The sequence below is a fragment of the Rhinoraja longicauda genome, chromosome 33 (genome assembly GCF_053455715.1).
Source record: "Rhinoraja longicauda isolate Sanriku21f chromosome 33, sRhiLon1.1, whole genome shotgun sequence".
Lineage (NCBI taxonomy): Eukaryota > Metazoa > Chordata > Chondrichthyes > Rajiformes > Arhynchobatidae > Rhinoraja > Rhinoraja longicauda.
In genome coordinates this window covers 15,383,829-15,406,303 of record NC_135985.1, presented here as the reverse complement: position 1 = coordinate 15,406,303, position 22,475 = coordinate 15,383,829, and the positions used below count along the sequence as shown (strand labels likewise).

The 22,475-nt window shown below is 41.7% G+C and overlaps 1 long non-coding RNA gene across 1 annotated transcript in view; it reads right to left on the bottom strand.

Moving 5' to 3' along the window:
* Positions 1-22,475, bottom strand: part of LOC144608883 (uncharacterized) — a 213,962-nt gene that overhangs the window by 133,225 nt on the left and 58,262 nt on the right. Inside the window, exon 2 of the long non-coding RNA XR_013549249.1 lies at positions 9,081-9,163. This is a non-coding gene — a long non-coding RNA (uncharacterized LOC144608883). The remainder of the gene's footprint in view (positions 1-9,080; positions 9,164-22,475) is intronic.

Genomic DNA, 22,475 nt, shown 5'->3' with positions numbered 1-22,475 from the left:
CATTCTGCCTCCTGATGACAGCCTATTATGTGTGAATTGCTAAGTCAGAGTCACTATGGAGACATCTCGATTAGCTGAAGCACAGACTCCAGAAGCAAGGGAAATAAACCAGCCATTAATTAGCTTCTCCACCTACCATTTAGTATCATCACTTGATTTTTCTGCTTGAAATCAGAGCAAGTAAATATATTATACATTTATTTTTCTTCTGTAGTATATATTATATATATTTTCTTTTGTTGTGTGAAATGAGGCTTAAACAAACAGCTTTGGGGGATGCAAATAATTAAATTTTCAACAACAACAGCTTTTCAATATGCAAGGAGCAAAGTTCATATGAAAATCTAATAGATCAAAGTGAGTAAAGCTGAGTTGTGTCCCTTTGTATTAAACTGTGTGTATTTGTGCACTGTAGACATTCCATTACAGTCAGCAGCTAATGGACACACAGATACAGTGTACAAACAAACCAAACCCAGGGCCAATTGTAGTGCATTCTGATGGATCAGGTCATGAATTCTCTCCCTCCTGTGTGGTCACTCAGCGTTACTTCCAACTCATTCCCATTCTGTAAACCCATCAAACTCTTAGGATCCTATGACATAGGAGCATTCAGCCCATCGAGTCTGATCTGCCATTCAATCATGGCATATCTGTTTTTTTCTCGCAACCCTGTTCTCCTGCCTTCTCCCCGTAACCTTTGCCGCCATCTGTGGCAATGAATTCCACAGATTCACCACCCTCTGGTTAAAGAAATTCCTCCTCACCTTCACTCTAAAGGTACTCCTTTTATCCTGTGCCTGCTGGTCCTAAATTTTCCCACTACTGGAAACATCCTCTCCACATTTACTCTATCTAAGCCTTTCATTATTAGTAGGTTTCAATGAGATCCCCTTCACTATTCTAAACTCCAACGAGTACAGGCCCAGAGCCACTCTGGATGTAGAATGACACCTTGAAGAATCACTCTTCAATGACTCATTCCACTCCCAATTGCCCTTAATGAATAGAATTCATAATTCTTAGAGTTTGCCCAAATGGTTAATTTTTGATACATTTTCCTTACAGTGCAGAGCAGTGCAGTGCAGAGCTCAGAGCAGTCTTGTCTACATTCACTTGATGCTTAATTATAATCCAGGAGCAAACCATTTTTAGAAGCTCTAGTCATTTAATATAGTATAGGAAATGCAAAAAAAAGTTCAGAATGTTGTCAGGATTGGATGAAATGTGAGCATCTGCTGTGATGTGTTGGTATTAGCACTATGGTTTATTATTGTCTTGTGTACAGAGATGCAGTGAAAAACGTTCATGCTGTCCAGTCAAATCTATACAGGAGTACAATCAAGTATAATAGCAAGTCCAAAAAGACAAATGCCAGAGTGCAGAATATAGTGTTATAGTATTAGAATGTTACAGTTGCAGAGAAAGTGCAGATTAAAGAAAGTGTGAGGGCTGCGATGAAGAAGGTTAAGAGATCGGAACTATACTAAATGTTATTGCATCTGAGATTAGCAAATTTGCTGATAGTACAAAGGTAGGTGGTTTTGCAGATAGTGAAGATGGGTGTGAAAAATTGCAGCAAGATCTTGATTGATTGGCCAGGTGGGCTGAGGAATGATTGATGGCATTTAATGCAGAGAAATGTAACGTGTTGCATTTTGGGAAGTCCAAGATGAGCAGGACCTACACAGTGAATGGTAGGGCTCTGGGGAGTGTTATAGAGCAGAGGGATCTAGGAGTGCAGGTACATGGTTCCTTGAAGGTCGAGTCGCAGGTAGATAAGGTGGTCAAAAAGGCTTTTGGCACATTGGCCTTCATCGGTCAGAGTATTAAGTGTAGAAGTTGGGAGGTCATGTTGCAGCTGCATAAGACGTTGGTGAGATCGCATTTAGAGTGTTGTGTTCAGTTCTGGGCACCATGTTATAGGAAAGATGTTGTCAAACAGATGTTGCCAGGACTAGAGGGTCTGAGCTATAGGGAGAGGTTGAGTAGGCTGGGACTATTCCCTGGAGTGCAGGAGGACGAGGGGTAATCTTATAGCGGTGTACCAAATCATGAGAGGAATAGATCGGGTAGATACACAGACTCTCTTGCCCAGAGTAGGTGAATCAAGGGCCAGAGGACATAGGTTTAAGGTGAAGGGGAAAAGATTTAATAGGAATCTGACATGTAACTTTTTCACACAAAGGGTGGTGGGAACAAGCTGCCAGAGGAGGAAGTTGAGGCTGGGTCTATCCCAATGTTTAAGAAGCAGTTAGATAGGTACATGGATAGGACAGGTTTGTAGGGATATGGATCAAATGCAGATAGGTGACACTAGTGTAGCTAGGACAAGTTGGCTGGTGTTGGCAAGTTAGGCTGAAGGGCCTGTTTCCACACTGTATCACTCTATGACTACAACTGAATGGTGGTGTATAGAATAGTGAATATATGGGGATAAAGATGAGCTGTGGTGTCACTGGGCAAACATCAGAATAATCGAGTGTGGTTACAAGATTGTAATCTAATGGTTCATGTCTTTTGTATGCATGTCATACATATATATTAAATCGTTATTTAATAGTATTATGTAGCCCCTTGATATAGTTACTGCTGATGTACAAATGTACTTAATTCCTGAACTCGATGCCTAATTTAGCAGCAGCCTGACAATCTGAATTATCTAAAAAATCTGGAACTAAAAGTAAACATGACCATAAAGCTGTTGTTTTGCTGCTATTAGGGTATACACATGTGGTCTTACTGAGTGGGCTTATATATCACTTCAATCCATACTAATATTGTTCACTTTTATCTCTCCACTGATCTAACAAGTCACTCATTTATCTACTCAACAAATTGTATAGTTGTACAGCACAGAAATGGACCCTTTGGCCCACCATGTCTTTGCCAACTTTGCTGTCCATCCACACTTGTCCACATTAGAACCATATCTTTCTATGCCCTGCCTATTTGTCTGTCCAAATTATTCTTAAACATCATCATTGGATCTGATTCCACCACTTCCTCTGACAGCGCAGTCCTGATATCACCCACTCCCTTTGTAAAAATCTAATTCCTCAGAACCCCTTTAAAACTTCTTTGTCTCACCTTGAACCTGTGATCAATTCCTTTTGATACATATTTATTTTGCAAATATGAAGCATGTCATTTCATGAAGGCCGAAAAGGCCTGTTTCCGGCTGTATATATATGAACTTTGATTACTGTGACAGGCCACCTCCCTACAATCCATCTGCAGAAAATCTCTACACTGCCAATTAATAAAAGTGCCAAATGGTAGGACACATTTTTTCGACAGCCTTTGTAATAAGATGTCATGTGACCCTCAACTCAGTATGAGGCACATTTCAAACAAAAACTGAAACAAAAATTGAAAGTGATCTCACTGCACCAGACAGTGTGCCATTTCACCTCCAATGTGTACCAGTCTACAAACAATTCCTTCCATTGGTTTAAGTAAGAGGGCAAGTTCAAGGGATGAAGAGCTATACCAAGAGTTAAGAATCCTCAGAACTTTCTGATTAGTTTAGGCTGCATGCCGTTTGCTTCCCGTAAGCACCATCTCATGCTAAATGTTCCCTAATTACAAGCTTCTCTTCGTGATATGCACATTAATTGGCCATCAATTATGTAGATCACAGTGAAGAGAATTTATGTGATCCTCCGACAGCAGCCAACCACTCAAACCAGAAAGGGGCAGGTTAAACTGTTGCATCTTATTCCTATAGTATAGATAATAGATCCTCACTAGAGATTTTAACATTTTCAGATTTTATTTAAACCTAAATGCACATTTCTTCTCTTACAGGTATGTTTATATCTCTTTCTGTACCAGGTGTGCTCTAATTCACAACTTTCTTTCCCCCTCCACTGTTTGCCTCTTTCTTGGTCCAAACCCTGACCAGTTATTAAGGAGATGATTGTTGGACCTGTCATTCTCTGAAGTTTCAGCTGCCCCATTGCTTCCCCTAACCAACCCATACTCTCTCCCCTACCCCACCCACTATCCCCCTCATGTTCCATTAGTTTTGGGGCACAAACATTTGGGTTGGTTTGATACTGACAGTCGGTGAAGTAGAATCAGCTCACTACGTTCAAAAGAAATTAACTAGAGATATTTATGGTTCCCTTGAACTGCATTCCCAATCATTATAGCTGTTTCCCATTCAATTAATAAGAAGATTCCTGGGATACGAAGCACACAGAGAGATGGACCAGTAGGCAAAGCTTTTCACCAGCAAGTGCTCTCAAGATTTTATTTCATAAAATATAGTCCGGTTCATTGCAGAATTTTAATTTTTTTCTAAACTGTGATTAATTAGGGCAAAATATGGATAGAATTTAAAATAGTGTTATCACAAATTTGTGACAAGGACCTATAAGGACATGGAGACATTAAAGGACATACAAACGTGATTTATTGTCTTAACACCTGAAGTGAGAATGTATGTGATAAATGGCAAGTGATATCGTGCCAGCCAATGACCATGTTTGAGAGAGAGTTTAACCGGCTACCAATAACATTCATTACTGAATCTCCCACTATCTGTTATGTGGAATCCCCCTGATCAGAAACTCAACTGTAACAGCCACATGCATATTATGGCTACAGGGGTATTCAGAGGCTGAGTATTCTACAACAAGTGGTTCACTTCCTGACACCCCAAAGCTTTACCACCATTATTAAGTTTGGAGGTTTGATGGAATGCTACCTTCTTGCCTGATGGGTGACCAATTCTCAAGAAGCCCAAAGGGCACACTTGATTGACACTCCATCCACAAGCCTAAATATTCATTCTTTTCACTGCTGGTGTGCTGTGGCTGCCGTGACCACCATCTATAAAATGCAGGCCAATACTCAGTCAAGCCCTTCTGACAGCCTCTCTGAAACACACAACCTCTACCATCAAGAAAGACAAGGGCAGCGAGCACATGGGAACACACCACCTTCAGGCAACCTCCAAGTCACACCATTCTGACGGAAATATATCACCAGTCTTTCATCATCTCTAAGTCTACCTTCTGGATCTCAATCCCCCACAGCATTGTGAGATTTAAAGAACTGCAGCTGATCAAGAGGTTCACCACCACCGCAAATATGGACAGGGAATAAATAAATAATACAATAAATTACTTTCTGTGGTGTCAGGAAGTGCTGCCTTGCCGGCAGACCCAACTCCCCAAAATAGACAAGGATATTTTCCTTAGAAACAAGCAGAAAGGTAAAGTCAAGGCTTTCAAGTTTGTGAAGTAGTTTCATCAGAAGGATGTATTTAAATTGTCCTCTTTGTGGAGACGAAACTAATGGGCTTTAGCATGAGGGAGTCATAAAAAATTCAGAGGGGAATTCACGAAAAACACTGCGATCAAGAGGAGTGAGAATGTGGGACTGTGAAAATAAATGGGGAACTGGATAAATAGGAGATGGATATGGTGATAAGGAATGGTGGGAGGAGGCTGGTGTGAAGCAGCAATACTAGCATAGAGCAGATGGAGTGAATGGCCTGTTTTGATTCTGCAGGCTCAATGTAACAATTGCTTTATTAAATTTGACAGGGTTCTTGCAGCGATGTTTTGAACTAGTTAGTCTCAGGTGTAACATCACAGTCAATATTGCTTCCAACACCCCAAGGCTTATGGCTTACAATTGCAGTTCTCAGCAGAAACCAAATATTCTGTGTAATACTGTACAATAAAAGGGATGGGAAAATCTGTTACAATACACATGTGAGATGTTTAAAAAGAGAACCGGGACTAAATCAATATTTCTGTGTGAATCATCTCCCCAAGTAACATTGCTATGGAGGCCATTAATGAAAAGGCTACTCCTGACTCAGACTCCAACATAGTGGGGTTCAGGGTGGGGGCGAGGGGTTTCACCAGGACATGGCAGTGGGGACGGGGTTAACTGCAGGAACCGACAGGAACCAACGCAGAACCTGTGATATTTTGATTCCCATCATATGTAGATTGAGAACCAATCTATCAATAGGCAGATGATTGATTTGAAAACCATAGATCAGAGTTGTCATGCCTAAAGCCAAACGTCGGCCATGTGGGACCAATTGGGGTTTCCAGCTATTATACTCCCAGACTAATCTGAATATCAGACAAAGAATCCTGCTGCCTAACGTTTCCCATCAAATGCCTCATGCAACAAAGAGTTACGCAATGTCATTTAGACTTCATCCTTTCTCTGCCTACCTGAAATTAGCACTTCCTCACTCCCCCACCATGGGTGGTGTGGGACCTAAGACACCTACGTGCATAGGTTCAGCACTTATCATTCTAATGTATCCTCATGCCTCTCTGCTCCAAAGTCCACCCTTTTGTGCCAAAATAGTTTTTTATGTAAAAGCTTGGTTCAGGCAATGTAAATTACACTATACTAGATTATAGCACAAAGCACTTCTCTTTACAGAAGACCATAAGGCTTCATACAACAAATCCAACTCCTAAAAACAGATTAACTAATAGTGTAATGTCGTTATTTTGTAAAGCCATTCGGTGGCTCTATTATCACCCACGTGCCCGATACTACTCAACTGATCTTGCAGTCAAATTATGCACTTTGGTTGCATTACAGAGGTGCAAATCCACCTTGATTTCTTTCATTTTTTCGAATATTACAGTTTTCCTTCAATATAGATACTGTATGCTAGTGGCTACAAATGTAAGATTTGAGAAGTTTTCCCTCATTCTGCAATCAACACCAAACCAAAGAGCTGCAGTTTGAACATTTTACACGGGAGACTGGGGCTGATAGCGGAGAAAGGCTGCGGTCAGTTTAACAAGGGATGTCACAATCCGTGGGTCCTAAGATGGCCGCGGGACCTCGTGACCAGCCACAAAAGCAAAAACCTTACAGTCCAGTCTCTAGGTTTCTGCAAAGCCACGGCCAGAACAATGGATGGATATTGGCCTTGCAGAAACCCGCGAAACCAGGTCGAAGTCCAGACACTGGGGCGCTGACATCAGCATATTCACAATGCCCCAAGCCGACCTACACAGTTAATCCCGTTAAGGGGGCACAATAGCCCATAGAAACATACCTGGCAGGTGATGGGAAACCATTTACACCCATCACCTCTTAAGGGAAAATAGCTTATCAGACCGTCTAGCCATCACAGGTACCCCCGGACATAACGCAGAACAGAGAGAAAACTCAAATACCCATCTTTGAAACAAAGAGATCCCGAGATCTGGCGGGAGATAGGACGAGTCAGAATAGTATAACTGGCCACGACTTTTGGGTTTTAAACTCATGCAAGACAGAAGTCAGACGAGGCAACAAACGGCACGGAGAACGGAGACTCACCGAGAAGAACGGAAGGAAGAAACTCACGGAACAAGCATGACCCTCACGGAGAACAGCGGAGAAGCAGCACGAACAGCCAGTAACCCCAGTAATAGCCCCATGATGAGCATGTACCCCGATCCTGCACATCCTGGACATAGTTTAGTGTAGAGGGGAGGGTGGCTTAATTAACGTGGGTGTATAAGTAAATATGTGTTGGCCAATTTTGCGATGTGTCGTACGTTCCCCATCTTACAGTCGAGTATATGTCTTATAGAACTGTGCGTTTATAATTCAGAGTCAAAGTATTCATGTAATTCAGTATATGTCTTATAGAACTGTGCGTTTATAATTCAGAGTCAAAGTATTCATGTAATTCAGTATATGTCTTATAGAACTGTGTAAAAGCATTCATGTACAATAGTCCCAAGTGCACATTAAAAGCCTTTTCCGTTTAAACCCTGGTCTTCAAATCTGGTCTGGTGGAATTTTTTTGCACTATCAACGCTCCTGCATCTAAGTCCAGTGTCTAGAACCGTAGGGGGTGAGTGGGTCGAACCACTCACGGGGAACCAGTGTGCCTGGTCGAGGGACCAGAGCAAGGCACGGGGACCTTAGGTCGGGCGAAAGCTCGGCGCAGAAACCCCTTACACAAAGACACTGCTTATTCATCCTTAATAAACAATGGAGTTCATGTTACATCTGCTGAACTTTCATTGATATGAGGTCCATGTAAAATAGCAAGTTTGATCTGATACTTTGACTTAAATTGATTTAATCCCACCATCATTTGATTTGCTTTAAACAGGTAGATATAACAAATTGATTACGGCAATAGGAGCCCCAATTTATAATTATGTCATATGGTGCTACATTGTGGGTCAATATTTCTATTTGCCACATTGCTCCATTGAAGGGTTTCCCAATGGCATTCAAACTTACCAAGACATTGTCTGGCAATTATCTGAATTATTCAAGGTAAAAATTATTATTCCAAACACTATTGCAAGTAAAGCCAAACACGTACCAACTGCCTTTACGCTGACCTTATGAAATATCAAGCAGAGTAGGTGTTAATGAACATCTCAAGAAAATGAATGCATGGCAGATCCTGACATTATACCAATGCTTAATATCTCAAACCAAATGCTTTTCTTCTGGCCTAGAATTGATCAATGGTCATTTAAGATGATCAGTGTATTCGATGTGAGCTGAGTAAAATATGGTCTATACCAGAATATCTTCATCCTCAACTACCAAGCACACTCGTTGTAATCCAGTTTACCTTCACAACAAAGAACCTACAATTAACCAATGCTTCTTGCAACCTCATGAGACTTCACAAGCCAGGAAGTACTTTCAGAGTTTATTTGCCAATGTAATGTAGGAAATATGACAGCCAATTTGTTCATAGCAAATTCTCACAAACAAGGTGCGTAGCGCAGCGGTAGAGTTGTTGCTTTACAGCGAATGCAGCGCAGGAGACTCAGGTTCGATCCTGACTACGGGTGCTGCACTGTAAGGAGTTTGTACGTTCTCCCCGTGACCTGCGTGGGTTTTCTCCGAGATCTTCGGTTTCCTCCCACACTCCAAAGACGTGCAGGTATGTAGGTTAATTGGCTGGGTAAGTGTAAAAATTGTCCCTAGTGGGTGTAGGATAATGTTAATGTGTACGGGGATCGCTGGGCGGCGCGGACTTGGTGGGCCGAAAAGGCCTGTTTCCGCGCTGTATATATATGATATGATATGATATGATAAGGATGTAACAATCAACAAATTACCTGTTTCTAGTATTATTAGTTGAAGAATGTACATTGTTGAGAAAATCTCCTCTTCATTTTTCCTTTGAACCTTTTACATCCACCTGAAGGAACAAAGATTTTGATTTAATTTTTTGTCCATAAAATGTTATGCACATTTAGGATTCCCCAGGATTTATCCCCTGACTGGAGAACAGTAAATGTGTTTCCTCTTCTCACAGAAGACAGCAAGGTAAAGCCAGTCATTTATAGAGATGCAAGCTTATTATCAGTTGGAGGGAAGATTCTGGAAAAAATTCTGAAAGAGAAGATTAATGAACATTAAGAAAGACAGAGACTGCCAATATGGCTTTGTCAAGGGCCAATTTGATTAAATCTTTGAAAAGTTAACAAAATGTATAATTTGAGGGCAGGGCAGTAGATATGTTTTACATGCATTTTAGAAACGTCTTTGACAAGATCCCAGATGGAAAACTACTTCAAAAGATTAGGGGCCATAATAAACCAGGGTAATTTGACAGAATGGATCCAAAATTGGATTGGCAATAGTATACGGAGTGGTTGAGTATGTTTTTTGCAACTGGATAGCTAGAAGGATCTTTGATGTCCATTATACACGTGAATGACTTTGATGTGGATATGGGAGGCATGATCACTGAGTTTGTAAATGACACAGATACTGGTAGAGTTGTTGACAGTGTGGAGAGTAGGCGTCAAAGAGAGATCGCTGTTTGGGTGCAATGGGCTAAAAAAATGGCAGATGGAGTTAAATCCGAACAAACGTGTGGTGATACATTTTGTATATGGCTAGGACATATACCATGAATGGTAGGGTCTTTGCTAATATTGAGCAATAGAAGGACCTTAGAGTACATCCATAGATTCGTGAGAGTGGTGGCATGGTTAGGAAGACACATGGTTTACTGGCCTTCATTAGTCAGGGCACTGAATACAGAAAAAAGGTTATGCTCTAAATTTATGAAACCTTGGTCAGACCTCAACTGCAGTATTGCTTGCAGTTGATTACCAAATATAGGAAGGATGTGATAGAACTGGAGGGGATACAGAGGAGATTCACCAGGATGTTGTCTGGGACGGAGCCTGTCAGTTCTGAGAAGAGACTGCAGAAGCTAAGTCTGTTCTCCTGGGCGTAGAGGCATTAAGAGGGAATATGATGGGTTATATAAAATTATGAGATGTATAGATAGTTTAGTTTAGCTTATTTTAGTAATTAATCTAAACTAAACTAGTATAGACTGCTGAATTATTTTTCCCATCACAGAGTTAGATAAAAATAGATGAATTAGGATTAGGGGGATTTGAAGGGGACCTTTTTCACCCACAGAGTGTGTACCAGGAATACTGCCGGAGAGAGTGGTGGAAGCTGAGTTGTTGACAGCATTAAAATGTCTAGATGAGTCCTTGAATAGCTTGGGCACAGAGGGCTATGGACCAAGGGTTGGGCGATGATGTAAATATGAAAGAATGTCCCTGGTCAGGTTGATCTGTATGGCCTATTTCCATGCTATTCTCTGACACAATTGGTTAATTTCACAACTTTGCTGCATTTCCCAACATATAATAAGCCTTGGCACCATCTGTGGTGAGCTTCCCAGGGCAGGCCAGACCTGGTCATTGACTGGGTGCCCGATGTGTTCTCTGGTCACCCAGTGCTTTCTATTTAAGTCAAGTGTCCACATCACGTTTACTGTAAGTCAGATGAAACTAAAGGTTCCAAGGGAACCTTTCATTACCAGCCAAGAAAAGTGGCAGCAAAAATCAAGGAAGAACAGGCTGGTAAGATTGGATAAGGTGGAGCTCCCTTCCTTAGAACTACTTGCAATTTTGCATTTATTTGAACTTTTGAACAGATTCATTCAGAGTTTTACCACAGCTATCTGAAGTTAATGACTGGTCACCCACAAGCCTAGACACAGAAAGACTTCATGACATCGAATAGCTGATTAAAAACAGCTTTCATCCTTTAATATAAATGATGATGAAGAAATGAGACTGGATTCCTCTTTGCCTTCCTTCCTATTTCTTTCAGCTGAGATGTTGATTTATCTGCCCTCCAGATGAGGATGTGAATTTTTTGAAGAATAGGGAATTTCTCCTCAATGCCCTGGGACCAATATTCATTCCTTAACATTAGGTGGCACAGTGGCGCAGCACAGAGAGCTGCTGCCTCACAGCTCCAGCGACCCATATTTGATCCTGACCTAGGATACTCTCTGCGTGGTGCACATTCTCCCTGTTAATGATCGGGTTTCTTCTGGGTGCTCTAGATTCTGCCACATCGCAAAGTCATGTGGATTGGTAGATTGACTGACCGCTGTAAACTGTAGCTGTTAGGTGAGTGGTAGAACAGGAGGAGTTGATAAGAATGTGGGGAAATTAAAAAGGGAGGATGGTGTAAGTGTATGCTTTCACTACAGTCAACACGATCAACATGGGCTATACTAACAGGTAAAGTCTGTGCCGTCTCTGATTATTGTCATCCAACTGACTGCGAACGCGAAGTCGAACTCGACTATTATTAATCACAGAGATTTTCGAAGGCTGCTTGTGAGAACTTGCTGTGATTAAATTGGCGGTTACACATGTAATCCACTTTAACAACTCTTCAAAAATAGTTTATGAAAATAACTGCAGATGCTGGTACAAATTGAAAATATTCACAAAATGCTGGAGTAACTCAGCAGATCAGGCAGCATCTCAGGAGAGAAGGAATGGGTGACGTTTCGGGTCGAGACCCTTCTTCAGACTGATGATTCAAAACTAGTTAATCAGTTGAAGTGTGAATTGGGATGTTCTGAGTTGTGCAGGGTAGTAGAAATTTGTGCCTCTTGACAGAAAAGTAGAGATTGCGCAGTATCCACCAGTCCCAGCACTGAGTCAACTTTCAGGCAAGGCCAGGGGCTCTGTTCAGTTTGCTCCAAACTAAACATAGCACAAAAAGTAAGGAAATTTGTGTTTGGTAGATTATTTCTTTGTTGTAACAATGCTTCTTGGCAATAAATCTTATACCGTTGGAAAGCCTGTTTATTTCCCTTTTAAATGGTGCCACATTTGTAAGGAAAATGCATTTGTGGGATGAGCAGCAGAGCTGAGTATGTGGGTTGCGCCCATGAAAAATCTGCCAAATCTTCTCTGCCAATGCCAAACAGCTTATTCTGCCATTGACTCTTGTTCGGTATTGTTTGGTGGATTGGATGATTGAAGTCTGAAGAAACAAGACATATTGGCAATTTAACAATTTATTCATTTAATAAACAGGAGCCTCAGTAGCGTGTGGAAGAACCATACACAGCCACAACAGCCTGGCACCTCCTCATGCTGGTCACCAGCCTGGTCACACACTGTTGTGGGATGGCATCCCATTCTTCAACCAGCATTTGTCGCAAGTCAGCCAACATGGTTGTGTTGGTCACTCTGGCACGAACAGCACACCCAAGCTGATCCCACAAGTGTTCAATGGGGTTGAGGTCAGGACTGTTGGCAGGCCATTCCATCCTCTACACTCCCAAATTCTGGAGGTAGTCTCTGAGAAACCCTGGTCTGTGGGGGCGAGCATTGTCATCTTGGAGGATAGAGTTCGGTCCCAGACTGTGGAGATATGGGATTGCCACTGGTTGCAGAATCACATCTCGATATCTCTCTGCATTGAGATTGCCTCCAATGATGACAAGCCTCGTTTTTCCAGTGAGGGAGATGCCGCCCCACACCATCACACTGCCTCCACCAAAAGATGTTACTCTATCGGTGCAGCAATCAGCATAGCGTTCTCCGCGTCTTCTCCACACTTTGACCCTATGATCCAACTGCCGTAGGCAGAATCTGGACTCATCGCTGAACATAACGTTCCTCCACATGTTCAGGTTCCAGTGCACGTGTTGCCGACACCAGCACAAACAGGCCTGACGGTGAAGGGCAGTCATGGCAGGCCTCCTGGCAGCCCTATGAGACCGGAGATTGGCTGCCTGCAGTCTGTTCCGAATTGTCTGGGCAGAGAGCCGTCGGCCATATCGTCCTGCAAACCTTGACTGCAAATCTGTAGAAGACAGCCTACGGTTCCTAAGTGCTGACAGGGTGAGGAAACGGTCTTCTTCAGGTGTCGTCTTCTTGGGACGCCCACTTCGCGGCCTGTCTCTGACATCCCCCGTTATATGGAACTTGGCCTTCACTTTGGAGATGGTACTAGGGCTCACTCCAAATAATGCCGCAACTTGGTTTTGCGGAACACCAGCTTGAAGTTGCCCTATCGCACGGGCCCTATCCAGATCAGTCAAACGTGGCATGCCGATTCTTGGAGCAGACACCTACTGACCACTGTAGCAGGGCCCATGCTCACAGATGCTGCCAATCAGGTGCCAATCAGGCACCTGATTGTCAGCACCTGGGGGTACCAGAAGCTCAAAACAAGAGTCAATAGCAACAGCAGAATAAGCTGTTTGGCATTGGCAGAGACGATTTGGCAAATTTTTCATGGGCGCAACCCATATACTCAGCTCTGCTGCTCATCCCACAAATGCATGTTCCTTTCAAATGTGGCACCATTTAAAAGGGAAATAAACAGGCTTTCCAACGGTATAAGATTTATTGCCAAGAAGCATTGTTACAACAAAGAAATAATCTACCAAACACAAATTTCCTTACTTTTTGTGCTATGTTTAGTTATTATCTCCTTTTGATTGATTCCTTCCAGTGCTCAGCCATGGGGGGTAAACCTCTGCCACAGACTGGTGCCACTTTCAATCTCACATCTGTAACTCTTGGAGCTTTTCATTTTCTTGCTGTTTTTGTTTCTGTGGCAATGAGGAATGAGTCATTGCAGCAAGTCAGTCATTGTTCAATTCTATCAGAGACTGCCTGAGTGCAGAGAATACAATGTGGGCACAAAAATAACCACAGCCTAAAATAGATCATTTCACCAGTGCCTCCAACACTCACATGGTTAGCTTTGTAAAGACCAGTAGAGTCAATAATCATTTATTAAAGGTATTTATCTTTCATCTTATTATCCTTTCATTTTAAAGCAAAAGGCTGAAAGATGTTGCATTCATTGCCTCATTCTCTGGAGCCAATGAAGTCTTTCTGAAAAAATAGTCATTACTACATTGTAGGAAATGTAACAGACAATTTGCACACAGCAAGCTTCCATAATAAACAATTAAATAAATAATCTGTTTTAGGTGCTACTTGAGGATTAAATATTGGCCTCGGATATCCTGCTTTGAGCAGTCAGGTACGGTAGTGTTTTCTGGGATGCATTTTGCATTGTTCCCAAAGCAACATGCTGGTAATCTCAGTGCCTTTGCCCCAGCACCTTCTCTTGTGTTGTGGCGAAATCACACAAAAAATATGTTTCATCTTGAATCTCAGCCTATCATTAAAATGAACAATTCAACAGCTAGCAATTATGTCTCCATAAGACACAATATTTTTATTAGCTCTGCTTTAAGTTGCACAGGTCTAATACATTGTCCCATGCTACTCATTGTTTAGTATGTGATGTTTACACACAGCATATCTAGTAATCACATGCTCCTGCTCAGAGGCAAGAAGTGGAAGGTGTAGTGTTAAACCTACATCCATTCCTGGAGATAGCAGACATCTCTTTTGTCGGTAGGAGGACCTTAAAGTGGTATTTCAGAGGAGAACTTCTGATGTGTTCTGTAGGATAACTCCTCACATGGATCCCACTCTGTATCCAAGTTGGAAATTGGAATGGTGAAGCTGGTTGAATACAGCAAGCTGAATGACATTGTGTGTTGTGATTTTATGAAGAATAGATGAAGAAGAAATGAACAGAATGTTGCGCTAATTTGATTAGAAGAAGAGCGATAGGAGGAAGCTTGTGTGGGAGATAGACAGCAATATGGATCTGATGTGCTGAATGGTTTGATTCTGTGCTGTACACCCAATTTGATTCTGTGAGGCATTTAGGGCACCTGACTCAGAGATCAATATCACATTGCCTGAGAGAATTTCCAGCTCTATCACCAAAGCTTTTCTTCATAACTTCATTGTATCAAACCATATGGTTAATAATGAGATTGCTAGGAAAAATTCAGACCTGCCCATTCCTGTAAAAAGAACCTGGTTGGACTTAGCGGCTCCTGAAACAACTTTACTGCTTCCATGGGATCTTGTTGTACACAGGTAACCTGCTATAAAATTTACAAAGCAGGAGCAGACTACATAATTCCTTTGCTTTCACTGATCCAAAGAAAATGACTCTTCTCTTTTATAATGTAGGATGATTTAAAATTGGTTGATGGTCAGATCAGAATTGGTGGGCCAAAGGGCCTATTTCAATACTGTATCTTTTTATGACGGTATCTCCTCTACCCCCACTTCACCCATGACAAAGTCAGAATGCACTGTCGAACTGACTCAGCTGCTCTCGAGTTGTCTAACAATGGCCAATCCTCCCACTATGCCACTGACCTTTCTCTTCAGTAATATTTTTGTCAAATTTATATTTATTATTAACCACTGCTGCTGAGCCCAGACAATCTGCACATCAATGAAAAAAGAACACTTATTATCACTCTCATTCACGGCTATACCTGCCTCATTTTCAAACCTTACACTGTCATTGTGCCTTCACACCCTGCCATTGTACCTCTCCCCTGCCTTCGGTTCGACTTTCTGTCTCACCATTCTACTATTTCATACCTTCTACTTCACACATTGTTAACACGTGGATTTCGAACAAACAACTTATATTCTGTATTTTATTGCCTGGCCCCAACTATATCCAGTCACCTGACTGATATGTGAATGAGAGCAAAACTAATACATTAGTTCATGAGAGCAGTTGGAAACCTCATTGTGAAGATCTATATAACATTTTGTGACTATTACTGCCAAGCAAATCATGGACAGCAAGCAAATATAGGAGATTGCAGAAGCTGAAATCTTGAGCAAAAAAAAATCAAACTGCTGGAGTAACTAAATCTGGGCAAAATAGCGGGTATGATTTCTGCTGTCCTTTAAATTGTACCATGGAAAACCATGGTGTGTGCTTGGATCTGGACAACATTACCACAGGTAATGGCTGGGCTGTGGCAGAGAATTAGATAAACTCTGAAGAATGCTGATGGGTTAAAGGTAGGGAGAGGTGGCCCGATGGCAGGAGTGAACACCAACATGGCCACTTTGCAGTAATTTGTCTTAAAGTGCTGGACAGAGTAATGAGATGAGTATGCAGCTCCCATGCTTCTTGTTCATTGGATTATTGCCTCCATTAAAGGGAATCAAGATTCAGTTCCATTGAGAGACAGAAAATACTGCACATGTTGGAATCTGCAGCAAAAATCAAACTACTGTGGAAACACCGACCTGTCTGTCCTTGGCCTCTTCCACTGCCAGCCCAAGGCCAAATGCAAACTGGAGGAAAGTACCTCATATTTTGCCTGGCTGACTACAACTCAACAGGTCTCCATCCAATGTTGTCGGTCCATTTCCTCATTGTAGGTCCCTCCACAGATGTTGCCTGGCCCCGTGAATTTGTCCAGCAGTTTGTTTCCTACCATAGGGATTTGGCCATGCGTCTGGAAGTCCATGCTAGTCTCCAATCATTAAATCCTTCCAAGAGCCCATAAACCCTAAATAAGAAGTCAATGAGATGAATGCAACTGTGGTAAACGATACTCTGATTTATTGCTAATTACTTTTTCATCATGTATAATAGTTCAGTTGTTTAGCTGAGGACTTGTGTCACAGTGCAGCATCCAGCTTCACCAATCTTGAACAATCTTTTAGAAAGGTTGAACAACATGTCAAATCCAGCTGAAAATTAATGGAGAAAACTTGCACATCACAGTCTTATTATAAGATTAACACCTAAAGAGATAAAATCCCAAAGAAAGCATTTTTGATGTGAGGCTGAGCTCAGTAAGCTGGCTTTCAAAACAGAACAGTTCTCTGGAAGCAGTCTGGAGCTGGTGAGCTGTCAGCTCAAAACCACTCTGACGTAGAATGCAGTCGGATGTGTTTATAATCTGCCCCCAACCTTTTGATCAAATGGAAACCCAATGAAACTAATTTCTTCCACCCTCTCAACATTGACTCCAAGGTTTAGCCTCAAAATCTCTTGGAATGGTTGCATGGAAGAAGAGTTGCAATAGGTGAGAGATATAAGTGGGTGATGTAAAAGAGGGGTATCTGCTACTTTTACTCTTTGACCTTCTTTCACCCTTACATAGAACCTTTACTAATTGCACTTGCTACGCAGTGGTCTCCTTGATGTCTACCACAAGGAAGGTCAACGGAAGGGTTTTCCTCAACTCCTGGTGTCCAAGGAACTACTCTGTGTAGATTATGTGCAACAATAGAGAGAAATGAAGCTCTAACCACAATAGGTGGCCTTTTTTGACCTACTACTTTGATTCTGCCAATTAGGTGGAACTGTGGAGAGCCTTTCTCAGATTCAGCCACTCTCAAAAATCTGTGTCACAAAACTCTGATGATGATGATTGATCAAGCCATGATCCTATCCCATGTGAAGATCGGTGACAAGCAAGGGAACATCATAACTTCGATTTGTTTTCAATCTTTTTCTTTGCAATGCTGCACTTCACCTACACCAAGCTTCTCACAGGAATGGAATTAATCTATGACTAAGAGGATTCTAATACTAGAAGGCATAGGCTTAAAGTGAGAGATGGGAGGATTTAAGAGCCCTTAATTCAAAGGATAGTCCAGATCTAAAATGAGCTGCCAGAGGGAGCTAGAGAAATGGTACAATTACGACTTTCAAAAGATATTTAGACAGATATATATGGATAGGAAAGGATTAGGATATGGGCCAAATACAGGCAAATAGGACTAGCCATTGGTTGGCATAAACAAGGTGGGCCAAACCTTGGCATAAACAAGGTGGACCAAAGGGCTTGTTTTCACGCTACATAACTCTATGATTCTATGACAAATGGGAAACAGTCTATCATACGGCACCTACACTTGAGAACCATGGCCACTCCCACCTCTGTATTTGAGCAGCCTTATGCAGACAGCATTTACACATAGCGGCCAAGCTCCAATTCATTACCAACTCGTTCACTAAAATAGATGAGCAGAGTGCACTCAAGATCCATGAAACAAACATCCTTGACCAACCTGCCCAGCAGTAGAACAGTTCTCTCCAATATAAAGATTCACAGTGGGATCCTGGAACACATGACTACTTCCTTCATCTTGGCAAGTATCAACAGTTACATTTATTACCACCTTTCACAATCTTTGGCTACCCGAGGAAAAAGGTGCTGGAAGTTTGACACTTCAAACCCAATGTAAAGCCTCTGATCTACTAGGCAGCAGTGATCTCTCCTATGTATTTCTGATGTGGAGGCTATGGAGAGGGTGCAATAGAGATTACCAATCCCTGTTCCAGATGTACACTGGCCCTATCTCCAAACTCTATCTCCGTTACATTGATGACTGCATCGGTGCTACTTCCTGCACCCATGCAGAACTCATGGACTTCATCAACTTCACCAATTTTCATCCTGCACTCAAATTTACTTCGACCATCTCTTTTTTTTTTTTTTTTTAATAAATTTTTATTGGTACATAACCTGTTTACATCTTTACAGTCATACATTTTTAAATTGATAATATTGTCAATTATTATTATATTGTCTCCAATACCTTTTGCCCCTTTTTTTTTTTTTTTTTTTAAACTAGATAGAGCTAAAGAAATAGATGAAGTAAAGAAAGAAAAGAGAGAGAAGAAAAATAAAAACAAAAACAAATTTAAAAAAAAAAAAAAAAAAAAAAAAAAAAAAAAGATAAGGAAAAAGTTAGTTAAAGAAGAATGGAAAAATTTATTAAAATAACAAAAACTTCATTCGAGATATATTCGTACATTTCAAAGTATAGCATTTCATCCATTCTTTAGTCCGAGTGCTAGTCAGGTTCCTGTGCTGAACTATTCTGACCCTTTAAGTAATCAATAAAAGGAGACCATGTTCCAATGAATAATTCCTGTTTGTCCAACAGGGAAAATCTGATTCTTTCCACGTTTAAGGTCTCCGTCATTTCTATAATCCACATTTTGATTGTGGGGGCCGTAGTGCCTTTCCAAAATTTTAGAATTAATTTTTTTCCTGTTATTAAACTATAATCAATAAAGTTTCTTTGTGTTGTTCTAAATGTTTGATTTAATTCTAATATTCCGAGTATAATTAATTTTGGATCTGGGTCCAATTGTGTGCTGGTTACTTTAGATATTATGCTAAAAATATTTACCCAGAATTTTTTAATTTTTATACAGTTTGCAAACATATGAAATAATGTAGCTTCTAAATGTTGACATTTATCACATTTAGGTGAGATATGTTGGAAAATTTTATGTAGTTTTGTTTTTGAATAGTGTAACCTATGTATTACTTTAAATTGTATTAGAGAATGTCTGGCGTTTAGTGAACACTGATGTATATGTTGCAGACTTTCTTCCCAAGTATCTTTCGTTATTTACTTCGACCATCTCTGACACCTCCCTCCCCTTTCTTGATCTCACAGTCTCCATCACAGGAAATAGACTATTGACTGACGTCTATTACAAACCCACTGACTCCCACAACTTTCTCGACTACAATTATTCCCACCCTGCTTCCTGCAAAGACTCTATCCCCTACTCTCAATTCCTCTGTCTACGCTGCATCTGCGCCAAGATGAGGTGTTCCATACCAGGATATCCGAGATGTCCTCATTCTTTAGGGGATGGGGGTTCCCCTCTCCCAACATAGATGAGGTCCTCACTTGTGCCTCCTCGGTACCTCGCAGCTCCACTCTTGTTCCCCCTCACCTAGTCGCAACAGAGACAGAGTCCCCCTAGTCCTTACCTTCCACCCCATCAGCCGTGGCATACAAAACAATCCTCCGAAATTTCCGCCACGGGATCCCACCACTAGCCACATTTTCTCATCTCCACTCCTTTCCACCTTCCGCAGAGAGCGTTCCCTCTGCAACTCCCTGGTTAACATCCCTTCCCACCCAAACCACCCCTTCCCCAGGTACCTTCCTCTGCAACCGCAGAAGATGCAACACCTGTCACTATACCTCCTCCCTCGACTCTGTCCAGGGACCCCGACAGTCCTTTCAGGTTAGACAGAGGTTCACTTGCACCTCCTCCAACCTCATCTACTGTATCCATTGTTCAAGATGTGGACTCTTATACATCGGCGAGACCAAACGCAGACTGGGCGATCGTTTCGCGGAACACCTACATTCAGCCCGCCTGAACCTACATGATCTCCTGGACACTTTAATTCTCCTTCCCATTCCTACACAGACCTTTCTGTCCTAGGTCTCCTACATTGTCAGAGTGAGGCTAAATGCAAAATGGAGGAACAGCATTTCATATTTCGCTTAGGCAGCTCACAGCCCAGTGGTATGAATATGATTTCTCTCACTTCAGGTAAACCTGGCATTCCCTCTCTCCCTATCCCCTCCTATCCAAATCGCACTAGCTTCTCATTTTCATCCTACAAACAACTAACAATGTCCTGTTTCCCTTATCATCGTTACTTTTTTGCATATATTTTATTCATTGTTCTTTATCTCTCCACATTATCACCTATATCTCTCATTTCCCTTATTCCAAACCAGTCTGAAGAAGGGTCTCACCCCAAAACATCACCCATTCCTTCTCTCCACCGATGCTGCCTGTTCCGCTGAGTTACTCCAGCTTTTTGTGTCTATCTTCGGTTTCACCAGACATTGCTTGGTTTAGAGAGTATTAACCATAAATTATGACGGGCAAAGATAAGGTAAACCATCAAGAGTTTCTCCTAGGAGATTAGTGTCAAAGATCAGAGGGTATATCATTGACGTGAGAAGGTGTAAGTTTAGAGGAGAAATACGAGACAATTTTTTTTACACAGAGCGTGGTGGGTGCCTGGAATGTGTTGTCAAGGGTGGAGATGGAAGCAGGTATGATAGTGGTGTTTCAAAGGCATTTAGACAGAAACATGAATGTGCAAGGAATGGAGGGATATGGATCACATGCAGGCAGAAGGGATTAATTTAATTTGGCATCATTGTCAGCACAGACATTGTGGGCTGAAGGGCCTGTTCCTCAGCTGTACTATTCCACATTCTACGTGTCATGAACTATCAACAAGCACCTCAAATGGTAAAGTAATTCAGCACAGAAACAGACTGTTCAGCCCTTCGAGTCTGTGCAATCCATCAAGCATTCATTTACACTAATCCTATTTTATTCTCCCCACATTCCCTTGAGATTCCCAGATTTGATCACTCACAAGACAGATGTATGACCTCTCGCATACCCTATGTAATAATCCTGAAGCAGACACTATTCCGTGCTCTGTCGCGGGAAGAGATTACCAGGTGAACAGAAGAAAGAAATTCAAGGATGTGTTGAAAGTGTCTGAAGAAAAAACAAGAAACACAACATCTTCACTGACTCCTGGAATCTCTGACCCATGACCTCTCAAACGTAGTAAAGGAGCCTTCACGATGATATTGTAAAACTCGAGTCCACGCATCAGAAGCACAAAGAATCCCAGTATTAACAGTGGAAGCATCTCCTATCTCATTTGTGGAAGAGTCTGTGTTCCGCATTAGCCTCATTAGCCACTTCAGAGCCCACCAAACATCATGGACGTGTCACCCCCGGCCTCAAGGGACTGCCTAAGAAGTGATGGGTAGAGTGCGAGAGGAGCTGTGTGTTACAGGAGTAGTGTGCAAGGGGAATAATACAAGGAGAGGTACCACCATTCATAGGTAGTGTATAAACTGAAGTGTACCGGTAGTGTGCAAGCATGATTGTGCAACCAAAGCAATATAAAGGGAATATGTAAGTCTCCACGGCTGTAAAATGTCAGTAGAGCTTTATTAAAGGAGATTGCAGTGAACAAATATGCAGTGAAGACACATTAGAGCGCAGTAGCAATCTCCTAAGATACCTCAGCAGCTCACTCTGATCACAGATCGTAAAATGTCGGTTAAAAATAAACAAAAGGACAATGTGAGCCCCTGTGCAAGTGGAGGCAATGTTCATAAGGTCAGAATGGAAAAATGAATTTCGATAATCCAATAATCCCTGATATACACTCCCATGAGTGTGTACACATGCACATGCATACAGAAATATATGGATCAAACCTCTGAATCCTACCACGTCTAGTCGGGAATGGCAGTGGATGATTAAACAGCTAACCCAGGAGACCCTAAACACATCCCCATCCTCCACAATGGCAGGGACATGCATCTGACTACTAAATTTAAAAACTGAAGCATTCACAACTAATGTTCAGCAGAAATTCCAAATAGATGATCCATCTCTTCTTTCTGCAGAAATTTCCACCACCACAGAAACCCATCTCCAGCCAATTTGATTCATTACACATTACATCTAGAAATGGCCAAGGACACTGG